We start from the raw sequence: 15,475 nt of genomic DNA, 5'->3' as shown, positions 1-15,475 counted from the left end.
GTGTACGTCACTTCCTTAGCAATGCACTTTAACCCATTCCACCCACGCGTTCTGCGTTGCTCTTTACAACATAATCTTTGTGAACGTATTTGGTTTTTTCCTAAAATCTAATCGCAAGGAAGTTAATGTTCAAACAATCCGCAAAAATACAGCGACCCAGGCTGGGGAGCACAGGGCGGAGCTCGATGTCACGTGACTGTCTAGGCCCGCCCCCCCTCTGCAGCTGAAGACTTCCCCTCCCGCTGTGACAGAGCCTCTGTGTCTGTGATCGGTACAGTTTCTGCACCTCGCGCCCCGGCAGGTGAGCGGCGACCGGTAACCGGCGGCTAGTGGGGCTGGAAGAGGTGGGAGGAGGAAGAGAAGGGAGAGTGTGAACGTTGGCCTCTGCTGTCCGAGGTTTCCTCCCCGCTGTCATCCTGCACTGGCGAGGAGCTCATTTCTTCAGTTCTCTTGACCTACTCCCCACTGTGGTCGCCCCTACAACCTAGGGATTTGAGATGTGCACCTTTTCTGGGGTTGGGGGTGAGTGCGGCCATTATGGCTCCCTATTCGGAGTCTTTGGGGCTTCGGATAGTGGGCTTGGTTTCAGGCATTCCTTGTGGTCTACAGTAGCCTCCTGGTCTCAATACCCAAAGCCCATTCTTTGATGAAGGCCTTGCACGGTCTTTACCTTCAGCCTAGGGCTGGGGAGTGGGGAGATAGGAAAAACCCTGGAGGCAGAGGCGTCTCCTGTGAGACAGGCTTGGGAGAGAATGTCACTGATGTGGCCGTCACTGCGGAGTCATTGTAAAGCTTGCTTCCGAATGTGCATTCTCAGTAATTCTGAATTTTTATCTGACATCCCTACGAGAGGCGTTTTATAGATGTTCATAAGCTTTTGATGGAACTGGAAGGATATAAGGGGGCCTTTTACCTTTCTCTTGTCTGATTTTATGGTGCAGGAAGGGAGAGGACAGTTAAAAGAATAAAAATACACTAGGTTCAAAATAGGCGATATTGGTAATGCGACAGTCTCGTTTGAATGGGGAGGCGTTGAAAGATGGTATTGCGATGTCACGATCTGCCGGAGACCCAGGCTACCTTACGAAAAGTGACTTCCCTGAAAGGGAAGTGATTCTTCAGAAATTAATTGGGCTGGAAAAATAGTTAAACCAAATGTATTTGACAATAAACTTAAAGGTAAGGAGGTTAAGTCGAGATATTGTTGACTTCATATTTTTGGCCTTTGACATCCTCTTTTGCCGTTTCTCCCTAAAATCCTACTTAATTGACACTCTCAATCAATTCCTTGACCAGTGGTAAATTTATATTAAGTAGCATTTGTATCCCTCCTTAGCTTTCCCCATTTGTAAACCTCCAGGTGACCTGTTCAGATTTTGATGAAAAGTATTTTGTGAAAACACAGAAATTATGTTTGTTGTTTAGGTTTTTGCCCAATCCAGTGTGCTCCCATTTCATAGGTAATATAGTAACCAGTGTATTGACCCCAAACAATGTGCTTTAGGGAAGAGTGTTTTTCTGTTTGAGGTTAAACTCTTTTATTTATACTGCAAACTCTGAAAGTCCCTTGGTTCTTTTAAATTGGAAGTCCTTACAGAAATTACAGATTTTATTTTTAAAATTTAAGTTATACTTTTTCTTGGTCTGAAAAATCGTATTCTTAGATAAGCCTTGTAGTTTTCTAGCCAGTGTGATTGAAAGAATCCATTAAAAAGACATCCGAAAAATGAGGAAATTGGAATCATTATCTTTGGTGGGTGTGATTTTTGTTGTTCTGTATCTTCCAAATTCTCTACAATAGACTGTTCTTATTAAGGGGAAGTTAAAATTCTAGAGTAAGAACAATTTAACAAAATATTTTATATTAAGTTCAAAATAGAAAAAACTAGTCTATGGATACTCCTTACTAGAAAATATAATCTTTGAGGTCTTTCTTGCTTTCCTAATAGAGAAGACTACTATTTATAATTTATAATTTTAGTATTTTATACATATGACTTATATTGGACAATAGCACTAATCTATTGATATATCTATGTATTCATGCCTACTACCAATATAAATATAGTTTTATCCCTTAATTTATTCCAGTGTGAGGTTCCCTGATCTCTAGAGGAGAGAAGAACATAAGCAGTGTTACCTTATTGCTCAGGTGACATTCCACCAATAAGAGGAATTCTTTAAGTGTCCTTGAAATCCAAACCAGTCCTTTCTGGGTGAAACTAAAATGGGATAGAGAAAAACCAGCTAAAAAGGATGGAGTACTCGAGGGGAAAATATCAATATGAAAGAGGATGAATGAGTTTGCAGTTTTACTTCACAATTTCCCTTATTTTAGAGAACTTACAAAAGCAATAATTTAACCACTGATGGAATTTGGAAGATTGGCAGTGGGAATTTATGACTAAATTACTACTAAAGTTGAATTTGAAAAAGAGCTTTCACATTATACACAATTTGCACACACAAAACAAGTGATTAGAAGCTCAGAAGCCATTTCTGAGGCTAGCTTTATCAGTTTATGAGTATTACATGTAGAAATCTTAACATTCATTAGGGAATTGTGCTGTATTCCATCATTAAGTGACACACAAATGTTTCTGTGTTAGGGTCTCTGACACCTCTTATGTGCTTATTCTTAGGTTTTTTTCTCTGTCACTGCCTGTATAGATTATGGCCACCACCAAGAATGCTTTCTTCCACTGTGCGCAGAACTAGCTACTCGGTCCTATAGACTATTACACAATATTTTCTGTTTCTCTATTTTCACTGCTGGCAGATTGTATTTAATTACTATTTGCTGGGCTGTTCCTTAGTAAACTATAAAGCTCCTAGCAATTCAAGGACAGTGTCTTTACTGTTACTTCTTTAACGCCACAATTCTGAAGTACCTGGTAGGCACTCAATAAATTATTGAATGAATGTTTGACAATTGGACAGGGAGATTAAACTACTTTTTAAAAATTCTACTGACCAACTTATTTTCATAACATGTATGTTCACATACATGTTGGCAGCATGTTTGGATGATATGGAAGGGAAGAAAAGAGAAAAGAGTTGTATTTAATGAAAAATGTGGCTCTGAATAGGCTACACGTGATATAGCACTAGACTAAAAGTCAGAAGACCATCATTTAGCATGCCACTTTAACTTCCTGCTCTTTTAAGTAAAGTTGGGGTTGACGGTTTAGGATTTGATACTGAGGAACCTTCCTGTCAAGGATATTGTGATTGCAAGTGAGATAAACCCTAGATAATCCCTGTGAAAGTATTTTAAATACTTAGTGTTATTTAAATGTAAAGCAACATATTGCAGACTTTAAGAGAGTAGATTTCATAATCCTGTAAACCTGGGTTCAAGTTCTGGTTTTACCACTTATTTAAGTTGTGTGACCTTGGACAATTTACTTAATCTAAAATATTTCCTTAAATTTAAGTCTATTCCATAGGTACTATTAAATTAGATTATGAATGCAGAGGGCCTAGTACATACAACGTACATGTAAAAAATTAACTTTACTGGATATCTACTTTGATTTTATATATTGAATTTCTAAAGGAGACTTTTAAATAATCCTATAAAGTTGAGCAACAAGTTTGGTGTATGGAGAATGGGGTAGAATTTGAAATGAGGCTGTTATAAAAAAAAAACAGCAAGAAAAATATACCTTCTAGTAAAGATTCTAAAACAGATTTAGTAATAGGTGCCTAGAGTACCAACATAAAGCCTATTATCTTGGTAACTGCAATGACTTAATATTTCCTATATAAAGATTTTCCAAATCTTATGATCATTAATATATGGAATCAATTTAAGGGGGTATTCTATTTCTAATTAATATTCCTACAGTGGACTATAAAAATATATTAAAATTGTACTGAGTAGGTACAATGTATAGTAGGGACTTTTGAGTTTATGCTCATGTTTAAAATTTCTGCCTTTTATTTTAAATATTTTTATATCTTATTTTTTCCTCATTTGGAGATGTAGGAATATAGAGAACACAGCAGAGATGTGAACTAGAGTAATATTTTTCCTTTCCTAGATTGATGATTCACAACGATTAGTGGTTTTGTATTGGAAAATATCCGTAAATTAAACAGTAACTGAAGTATAACTATCATGAGTTAATTTTTCACCTTAACCCTGAAAAAAAAGATTACTCATTTGTTCTAAGGAAAAATTTTATTAAGAGATTATTGAATATTCTCTTTAATGTTGTTTTTGATTGTAATGAAATAAATTGTGATCAGCAACCATGTTTTTCATTTAATTTCCTTCTTAGAGACTTTAAAAGTTTATTTTCTTTTTTCCTGTTGTGGACTGAAAGTGACTGGTTTTTATAAGTGTATTCTTTTATGTATATATAGTATATATAAATATAGTACATGATATATATGTAGTAAAGACAGCTGAAATAAATATATATTTTCATAGTAATAAATGTTTGTTTTTACTTCAAACTATTAAAGCCATCTTTAAAATTAGTCACTACTGTGAATAAAATTATTTAATGATTATTTGAAACTCCTCTTTATATTTGTTCATAGTTAGCTCTGTTTAATAAATTTCGCAACTGTAATTAGGTTTTAAAAATTAATGATATTTCATAGATATTTTCAGATTTAAGTTATGTTTTTTTGCTTGCGGTTTTTTTGGTGTCACTCTTATGGCTAGCTACTACAATAAAAATTTCTGTTTTGAATCTTCATGCTATCTGTTGAAACTATTGTTCTTTTGTTGATAAACCTTTTAAAAGTTACATCAACAATATGCTATGTTTTATTTTCTGAAAAATAATTAAACTCACTTCATTGAAAATAAAATGGTTAATGCATACAAATGATACAAAAACTATATATGTAGAAATAATTGTATATGCGTATTGAAAAGATGAACAGAAATGCTTCAAAATAAGGAATTATCTCTAGATTAGGAAATTAAAGAAAGATTTAAAATTTATTACTATACTTTCTATATATTTGAGTTCCTACAATTGAGTTCCTACAATCACTAGTCGTTGCTTGGGCAGCAAAAATTTTATTTGATGTGGAGAATTAAGGCATTTAAATAATGATTTCTTCTTAATTACTTGGATGTCTTAAGTGAAAAATTTTGTGTGTGTCTTAATTGAAGTATAGTGGATTTACAATGTTGTGTTAGTGTCTAGTATATAGTAAAGTGATTCAGTTATACATATATATACGTATTGTTTTTCATATTCTTTTCCATTATGGTTTATAACAGGATATTGAATTTAATTTACTGTGCTGTACAGTAGGACCTTGTGTATCTGTTGTATATATAGTAGTTTGTATCTGCTAATCCCGAACTCCTAATTTATTCCTCCCCTGACCCCTTTCCCCTTTGGTAACCATAAATTGTTTTTCTATGTCTGTGAATCTGTTTATGTTTCATAAATAAGCTCATTTGTGTCATATTTTAGATTCCATATATAAGTGATATCATATGGTATTTGTGTTTCTGACTTATTAAGTGAAAAATTTTGACTTATCCAGATAATTGAAAAAGTTATTTAATTTTATAAGTGCAGATATATTTTTAGGCCTATGTCAGTGCAGCAGAATTTTAAAAAGCAGAGGTAAATCCCAGCATATAAAGGAATTTAATACATGGTAAAGTGCTACATATTTTAATCCCATGGGAAAAAAGGCACATGTATAATAAATATAACTGACGCGACTTGTCTGTCTAGAAGAAAATTAAATTGAGCCAGTACTTTGCAGCATATGCAGAAACCAATTTCAGATGGATTAAAAGCCTAAATATTTTAAACAATAAAAATATTAACTCCTAAAATTTTTCTACATACACCCTCTAGACGTAGTAATGACCTTTTAAGCTGACATAGGAAATCTAAAAGTCATAAAAGTAAACTTAGATATATGAAACTACATAGCAATGAAGAATTTTTCAATGGCAAAAATAAAGGACAAAAAACAGAATGAAAAAATATTTGAAATATGTATAACAGATATGGAGTTAACATTTGTAAGAACTATTACATATTAAGGAAAAGTGCACACAGTAGAAAAATGGGTAAAACATGACCAGAACTTCAAGAAGAGAAATCCAAACATTCCACAAACTTATGAAAAGATGTATAACTTCACTAGTAATCAATATACTGACAATGAAATATTCTTTTCTGATTAGCAAAAATTAAGCTAGTGGAGATGTAAATTGTTAGTTTTTTAGTATACAGTCAGGCAATATCTGTTAATACTGAAAAAGCATATTCTATCCAGCAATCCCACTCTGTTGGACTCTTTCCTTAGAAATAAAAACACTAGTAAGTAAGTGTTCACATAAATGTTGATTGCAGCATTGTTTGTAGTAGCAAAAACCTGGGAACAAAAGGAATGCCTGTCAATAGGGGTATTGATACGTAACTTATAGCATAGGCATATTATAGAATGTTTTTGAAGTCAGTTAAAAGTAGGAGTTAAATCGATGCTAGTGAATCAAAACAATTTCCAAATAAAAGAATTTCCATCACTTATCTTAAGTGAGAAAGGCAGAGTTTACAGAAATGTATAGAATGAGATCCCATTTTTGTTAAACAGTTGAAAAACACCATGAGTTTTGTATATGCCTGTATGATTGTCAACATTGGAAGGAGGAAATAAGCAAAAGAGAAAAAGAAAAAAGACAGGGGTGTCCACAGTAATGTGTGCGTGTAAAACTACATGTTTATGCCAATCTGTACAAGACAAAGACTAGTCATCAAAATGTTTAGTGGTTATCTCAGTTCATAGATGGGCATTTCAGGTAATTTTTATTTTCTTAACCCTTTTTTATATTATGAGTTTTTATTTTTACAATGAACATGTAGTAGTGTTTCTCTAATTAGGAAAAAAACAACCTTTTTAAAAAGAAAAGATCTGATAGGTCAAAGAAGGAATTAACATAAGGAAAAGTTCCATTTGAAATGGCTAAAAATGGCAATTGTCTGGAATTTTTTTGTTTTGATTCCTTAGGTATCTGAGGGGAAACTGTATAAATTACCCCAATAATTCCGTAAATTCCCCTTATTTTTGTGTATGTGATAACCCAATAAGAAATTATCACTAAAAATGTACAGGAAAGTGATAGGCATTACCAGATAGGGTTACAAATTGTATCTCTGGTGTGAGTATTAAGTCCTCCAGAAGTGCTTTCTGTCTGAGAGTTATAGAGCATATTGTGCAAGTATGGAGTCTGTCACCTGACTTCTCATATGATAGTCAGTACAAGGAAAAGCTCACATTTGAGTTTGGTTAATAAAAAAATCAGATACAAGAGTAACTCTCCTTAAGAAAGCGTCAAATAAGAATGCCTTTGAAGAAGCAAAGTTAAAAGTATTTGTAGTTATTTAATACTTGATTTCAGTCCTTTTAAGAATCTGAAGTTAATTTATCAGTCAAAGCCAAAATAGAAAATGGCAGGTGCTGTAGAGTGAGATTTGTTGGATGTTTAAAGCATCTGTATTTGTTTTCTTATGTTGATTTTTTTGTTTTCCCCTTTTCCTTACCGATTTTATTAACTTAATTATATGAATATGTTCTTTATTATAAACTGTACAAATTTTTTTCTTCCAGTTTTTTTGAGATATAATTGACATACAGCATTGTATAAGTTTAAGGTGTAAGGCATAATGATTTGACATACATACATTATAGAATGAGTACCACAATAAATTTAGCGACATCCATTGTCTCATTTGGTACAAATTAACAAAATTTTAAAGAAATGTTTTTTTCATTGTGATGAGAACTCTTAGGATTTACTCTCTTAACAACAAGCATGTATAATATTCAGCAGTGTTAATTATATTTATCATGTTATACATTACATCCCTAGTACTTATTTATATTGTAACTGGAAGTTTCTATGTTTTGACCACCTTCATCCAGTTACCCCTCTCCCTGCTCTCCTACCTCTGGTAAGCACAAATCTAATCTCTTTTTATATGAATTTATTTGTTTTTGAAGTATAATTGACCTACAACAAATACTAATTTAGTTCCTGCTACACAACATACTGATTCAATATTTCTGTACATTTCAAAATAATCACAAGTCTAGTTATGTCACCCTGCAAAGATACTACATACTTATTGACTATATTCCCCACACTGTACATTTTATACCTATGACTGATTTATTCTGCAACTAGTAGTTTGTACCTCTTAATCTCTCCCACCTATTTCTTTCCTCCCCCAGTCCCCTTCACTCTGGCAACCACCTGTTTGTCCTCTCTATTTATGACTCTGTTTCTGTTTGGTGATGTTTGATCATTTGTTTTGTTTTTTAGATTCTACCTATATGTGAAATCATATAGTGTTTGTCTTTCTCTGTCTAACTTATTTCACTAATACCCCCTGGGTAATCCACGTTGTTGCAAATGGCAAGATTTCATTCTTTTTTATGTCTTGAGTAATACTCCATTTTATGCCTACACCACATTATCTTTATTCATTCATCTACTGATAGGCACTTAGGGTGCTTCCTTATCTTAACAATTGTAAATAATACTGCAGTAAACACAGTGGGGTGCATGTATCTTTTCTAATTAGTGATTTTAGTTTCTTCAAATAAATACACAAGAGTGGAATTACTGGATCATATGGTAGTTCTATTTTTAATTTTTTGAGAAATGTACAAATTCTTTTTGAAAAAAGTTGGAGTATATGTAAATAAAAACTAATTTTAGAGAAGCAACATAGCAAGCACAGAGGTTAGGGGTGTAGGTACTGGAGTCAGACTGTCTGGCTCAAATCCTGGCTCTGCTACTTCCTAGCAGTGTGACTTCGGGGAAGTTCCTTTTATCTTTCTGTATTACATTTTTCTCACCTTTAAAATAAGGATATTAAGAGTATATTTATTTCATTAAGTGTTGTCAGTATTAAATGAATAAGTGATTAGAGGAGTAACTGGTACATAATAAAAACTATATAAATATTTAGTTACTATGTTCTTTGCTCAGTTAATTATATAATTTTTCACTTGGCTTAATTGTTTTAGCACTCATTGAATCACTCAGTATTTTTTTTTTTTTTGCTTTACAATTTTCAAGCTTCACACACATGATTTCATATAATCCTATAATAACCTTTGTTTTTCTCCTACCCCTATGTTGCCCCTCCCCCTTTTCTCTTCTCCACTGATAACCTATAGTTTATTCTCTATATCTGTGAGTCTGCGTCTGTTTTGTTTTATTCACTAGTTTGTTTTTTTTAGATTCTGCATTTAAGTGATTTATTATAGTATTTGTCTTTCTCTGTCAGACTTATGTCACTTAGCTTAATGCCCTCCAAGTCCATCCATATTGCTGCATATGGCAAAATTTCATTCCTTTTATGGCTTTGTAGTATTCCATTTTGTGTGTGTGTGTGTGTGTGTGTGTGTGTGTGTGTGTGTGTATCACATCTTCTTTATCCATTCATCTGTTGATGGACACTTAGATTGCTTCCATACCTTGGCCATTGTAAATAATGCTGCTATGAACTTTGGGGTGCATGTATCTTTCAAATTAGTGGGGGTTTTTTTTCCAGCTATATACCCAGGAGTGGAATTGCTGAGTATATAGTAGTTCTTTTTTTTTTTTTTTTTGAGAAACCTCCATACTGTTTTCCACACTGGCTGTACCAGTTTACATTCCCACTAACTGTACAAGGTACCCTTTTCTCCACATCCTCTCCAGCATTTATTACTTACAGACTTTTTACTGATAGCCTTTCTGACAGGTGTGAGGTGACATATCACTGTGGTTTTTTTTTGGTGGGGTGGGGTGGGAGCTAATTAGGTTTGTTTGTATATTTATCTAATGGAGGTACTTGAAATTGAACCCAGGACCTCCAGCTTGCTAAGTATGCATTCTACCACTGAGCTATACCTTTCCCCCCAACTGTGGTTTTGATTTGTATTTTCCTGATGATTAGTGACGATGAGCATCTTTTCATGTGCCTATTGGCCATCTGCATTTTCTCTTTGGAAAGATTCACTTCTGCCCATTTTTTTAACTGGTTTTTTTTTCTAATTTCTAATTAAGTTGAATGGATAATACCTGTACAAACATAGTAAAAATTATGTATTCATTCATGTGTATGTTTTTTCCCTCTCCATCCTTACTCTTTTTTCCCCATATATTTGTTCACAAAAGTAGCATTTCTTCATGTCATTCTAGACCTTACATTTTTCACTTAACAGTGTTGCCTTGGAGATTTTTCCACATTGATATGGTTAAAGATACCTTATTCTTTTTTAGTAATAGTCTAATGTTCAATAGTACTAATATACCATCATCATATGTAACATTTATTGAGAGTTTACTACTGTTTCAGACACTTTTCTTAATACTTTATTTAAATTAATTCATAGAAGGATTACAATAACTTTATGAGATAGGTATTTTTTATCCTTATTTAACAAATGAGACAATTTAGGCATGGCGTGGTTAAATGCCCAACAGTTACACACAGTTCATGAGTAACAGGACTTTGGATTTGAACCCACAGAGTCTCTTTCCACAGATTACTATCTTAATACCTCTGAATGTGTGTGTGTATATACACATATATTCTTTCATACTGCCACGAGTTATTTAACTATGTAGTCTCCATTAAACTGTGAAGTATGTAAGTTAATGGACATTCCAATCTTTTACTATAAGAAACAGTGCTGTAATAGATATTTTGTTAATAGGACATGTTGTATACATAAAGTAAATTTCTAGAAATGAAACAGCTGAATCCAAAGGATTTTGGACATTTTCAATTTTGGTGCCAAATTATTCTCCAATTTAGTGATACCCTGAAGGTCAGATTTGTCCTCAGTATTTAGCAAAAATCTGCCATTTATCTTAAGTCTTTGGTAAGCTGAATAGCTGAATGCCTATAACATTTCTTTCATCCCTAGATTATGTGTTATCTGCTATCATGTAATAGCATAGTTTACCATCATATCTAATCATTGAAACAGGTCAGTATAAGAATAAGTTTGACAAATGTCATGACGTTTTGTTACTTTCAAATAATGGTAAGCAGTCTAGATATAACTCGAAGTGCTCTTTATGTGATTCATGCATTGAAATTCTTATCAATTGAAGTTTGAATGTAAATTATTAGAAGAGTGAAATGCTACAATTGTTAATAATTGTGGAAATCGCTGATTTTAATGTACCAAAACAATTATGTTAGAGCTTTCAAATAGTAAATAGGAAATCAGATTGCCAACTAATATGAACATTGAGAATTTGATAGCTAGTCAAATGTAGGAATAACTATCTTTTCATGTGAAAAATGGGTTGTCACTCTATAAGTCCTAGTCTTAGGTAATGCAGAATTAGGCAGTGAGGGGCTTTACTAGAGCTACAACATGCACAAATTATTTTGAATATAACATACTTCTGTTCAGTTTTCTCTATTTTTTCACTGTTTCAAGAAAGGGAAAAATATCTCTTATTAATCCAAAGAAGAGACTAATTGATACCAAAGTCTTCAATGTGATCCAAAGCAAACACTTAAAATGCAGAATGCTCAAGTCCCAACTTGGTACACCTACAGTGCTTGAATGTAGATTTATAGTACCTGCTATTGTTCAGTGGTGTGTATGTGTGTATTTTAAATATGATCTCATCCTCATGCAAAGATGCTGTTGGATAAGGAGAGTGGGGAGGTCCCTATGAATAGGCAAAGACAAACGGACTGTTAATTCTTTATCATGAGTTATTTCTACCTCAGATAAGAGTGGTATGAAACAACAGACAATAACTATTTCTCTACCTTCACCTTCCAAATGAATCACTGAATCATAGCAACTTTGATATCCAAAATATTACAGCTTAGCTTGAGTCTTGGGCGACAGACCCTTCTTTGCCTCATGGCTCAAAAGTTCACTCAAGATAGGGTTAAGATTTTCCTAAATCCTCACCCAAGATACTGCCATTAAGCCCTGTTCTGAAACATAGATGAGTAAGTACTTTAGAGGCATATCTGACTAGTATACTCCTGAACTAATAAGGGACTGTGGAAATTCCCAGGATTTGCTGAACTTGACCGGACAAGAAGGTGCCCACACAGCCTTGTCAGGAGCCGCATAAGTTCATTCTAAACAAACAGACAAAAACCGGTTTGGTTGTTTTCAGTGGTTCCCCTTACAGTACTACTAGGGTTAAGATTCTCCGTTAGTTTCATAAGCCATATAATCTTTTATAACTATTAGTTGAAAAGTAAAAAGAAAATGCGATGTGTTCTGTGTAAGCATTATGCCTTTATAGGATTCATATTGTCAATACTTTGTGCTTTTTTAAAAGAAGTTTTATGGAGGCATAATTGACGTAATCACATATATTTCAGGTGTGCTGTTTGATGTTTTGATGTATGTGTAGATACTTGTGAAGCCGTCAGTATAGTGAACGTATCCATCCACCCCCAAAAGAAGTTTCCTCATGCCTCATCCCTACCTTCTATACCGCCCCACCACCCGTCCCCAAGGAACCACTGATTTGTTTTCTATCACTATAGGTTAGTTTGCATTTTTTAGAATTTTGTATAAATGGAACTCTTTTTTGGAGTGGTCTGCTTTTTACATGTTTCAGTGATGCATTTCTTTTTAATTTCTGCATTCAGCAATGTGTATTCACTGTAAACCAAAAATACCACAATTTGTTTATCCCTTCACTTATTGATGGATATTTGCATTGTGTTTCTACTTTTTGGCTATTATTAATAAAACTGCTCTGAACAGTCTTAAAAGTCTTGGGATATAAGCTTTCATTTCTCGTGGGTAAACACTGAGGAGTAGAATGACTGGATCGTATGGTAGGTGTATGTTTAACTTTGTAAGAAACTGCCACATTGTTTTCCACAGTGGTTGTGTATTTTACATTCCTAGCAGCAGTATGTGAGAGTTCTAGTTCTGCATCCTTACCAACACTTCCTATGGTCAGTATTTTAAAATTTTAGCCATTCTACTAGGTGTGGAATGGCATTTAATTGTGGTTTTCATTTGCGTTTTCCTAATGGTGTTAAGCATGCACTTATTTATTTTTCATGTATTTTTTTGCCATCCATAATATATCTTCTTTGGTGAAGTATATGTTCAGATCTTTTGCCCATCATTTTATCTTTATTTTTTTCTTATTTGTTTGTTTGTTTTGATTTTGATTTCTTTTGATGGAGGTACTAAAGTTTGAACCCAGGATCTCATGAATGCTAAATAAGCACGTGTTCTACCACTGAGCTATGCCACCTGCCCACCCATCATTTTAATTATGTTGTTTTCTTATTGAGTTTTGGGAGTTCTTTTTATATTCTAGATCTAAGTCATTTATCAGATGTGTGCTTTGCAAATATTTTCTCCCAGTCTGTTACTTGTCTTTCTGTTCTATTTTAAAGAGCAGAAGTAATTTTTATGAAGTATAATTTTCCAATTTGTTCTCTTATGGATTGTGCTTTCTAGTGTTGTATCCAATAAATCTACTTAATCCAAGGTCACAAGAAAGTTTTTTTTAACATTTCTTTATTGATTTATAATCATTTTACAATGTTGTGTCAAATTCCAGTGTAGAGCACAATTTTTCAGTTGTACATGAACATATATATATTCATTGTCACATTTTTTTTCTCTGTGAGCTACCATAAGATCTTGTATATATTTCCCTGTGCTATACAGTATAATCTTGTTTATCTATTCTACAATTTTGAAATCCCAGTCTATACCTTCCCACCCCCTGCCCCCTTGGCAACCACAAGTTTGTATTCTATGTCTCTGAGTCTATTTCTGTTTTGTATTTATGCTTTGTTTGTTTCTTTTTAGATTCCACATATGAGCGATCTCATATGGTATTTTTCTTTCTCTTTCTGGCTTACTTCACTTAGAATGACATTCTCTAGGAGCATCCATGTTGCTGCAAATGGCGTTATGTTGTCGGTTTTTATGGCTGAGTAGTATTCCATTGTATAAATATACCACATCTTCTTTATCCAGTCGTCTGTTGATGGATATTTAGGCTGTTTCCATGTCTTGGCTCACAAGAAAGTTTTATAGTTTTAGGTTTTACATTTTGGTCTGCCATCCATGCCTAGTTTATTTTGTATATGGTGCAAGGTATGGATTGAAGTACCCTTTTCACATTTATATATCAACTTGATCTACCACCAACCGTATTTTCTCCACTAAATTGCCTTTTCACTTATATCAGAAATCAGTTTTCCATATATGTGTGCAGTTGTATAGCTTTTTTGTGCTAATATTTGTTTGTAAAATTTAAAATAATAGTAACAGGTGGAATAATAGGAATAAGATTTTATCTATTCTTTGTAGAATTATTTGGTGCACTAGCACTCATAATGTCAAACAAAACAACCACTAAAACTATAACATTTATAACTTTTAACAAATATTTTTCTTCTTTTATATCAGAAGGTCATTCTGTGGTGGTAATATTTGGCTTCAGCTTTGACCTCAGGTAAATACTGATTTTTAAAATCTTGGCCATTGAGCATTAGGCCAAAATGTGTATTTAGTGCCCTTCAGAGGGATTGTATCAGTTATCACTCAGTGAATGCGAGTACCTGTTTCCCACGCACCTTTACCAGTACTGTCACTAAGCAATATTTAATAATAGCCTGCTGTGTGTCAAGGCGCTTTACTATCTAATTGTGGTGCTCATTGAACAAAGCAAATGTGGTCCCTGTTTTCTTCACACTTACAGTAGAGACAGACATTGAAAAATTCTGTTCACAGATTTTTAATTACAGCAGTGGCAAGTGCTAAAGAGGTGCAATATTGAAGGCTATGAGTGCATTCCAGGGGAAACTGGAAGTTAATTCCTTAGCAAACCATACTATTGAAAACCTCCATCTGTAATTAAGTCCTTCTCTCCCTACAGCCAATTCAGTTAAATAAATCCTGGTTATTAATCATAGAATACTAGGCAAACATGTTGAAAGGCAAATTTCTTGCCCTCTAAATTGAAAACATCTGTGCACTTTTGACTGAAGTTATAACTTAAAATCCGCATTGTGAAGTGTTTTTTCACCTATATTAAGCAGGATTCTTTTCCTCTTTCATCCTCAGTGTATTTTACGTCATATTTTTATTGCAAAGATTTCATTAATTCCTGAGTTGGTGGTGAACCTATTTAGGGTAATGCTTTAGTTTAGTTTGTTGACTCTTTTCTTCATAGTACATCAAATAGAAGAATATATTACTGATAGTATCTTAGATTAGATGAAATACGGTATTATTTCTAGGTAGGAGAGTGTGTGTAAGCGTTGCTCCTGTGAGACAGCAGCATAAGAGTACCCTTATGGATCCTTAGTTGGTTGCCTTACCTTGGCTTCACCTAGTCGGTAAGTTAAAGTGAATGAAAGTATACTAGCAAAATGTAAAAATTAAAAATACTGCTTCTGAAAATAAATCCTAAGGAAAAGTATATGACAAATGCTTATTTTCTTTATTGTTTGTA

The 15,475-nt window shown here is 33.5% G+C and overlaps 1 protein-coding gene across 2 annotated transcripts in view; it reads left to right on the top strand.

The window, feature by feature from the left end:
- Nucleotides 1–166: 166 nt before the first annotated feature.
- The window catches only part of ATP6V1A (ATPase H+ transporting V1 subunit A), a 52,763-nt gene continuing 37,454 nt past the window's right edge, over nucleotides 167–15,475 (top strand). The window contains exon 1 of one of the 2 annotated variants that reach the window (XM_006211341.4): nucleotides 167–301. The gene's annotated coding sequence lies outside the window, so the exon portion shown is untranslated. Of the gene's footprint in view, nucleotides 302–362; nucleotides 523–15,475 lie in introns of those variants that run through there. The other variant, XM_072965031.1, reaches the window with a different exon arrangement.

Source organism: Vicugna pacos, chromosome 1, assembly GCF_048564905.1.
Source record: "Vicugna pacos chromosome 1, VicPac4, whole genome shotgun sequence".
In the NCBI taxonomy this organism is placed as follows: domain Eukaryota; kingdom Metazoa; phylum Chordata; class Mammalia; order Artiodactyla; family Camelidae; genus Vicugna; species Vicugna pacos.
This window is presented reverse-complemented; position numbering and strand designations above follow the sequence as displayed.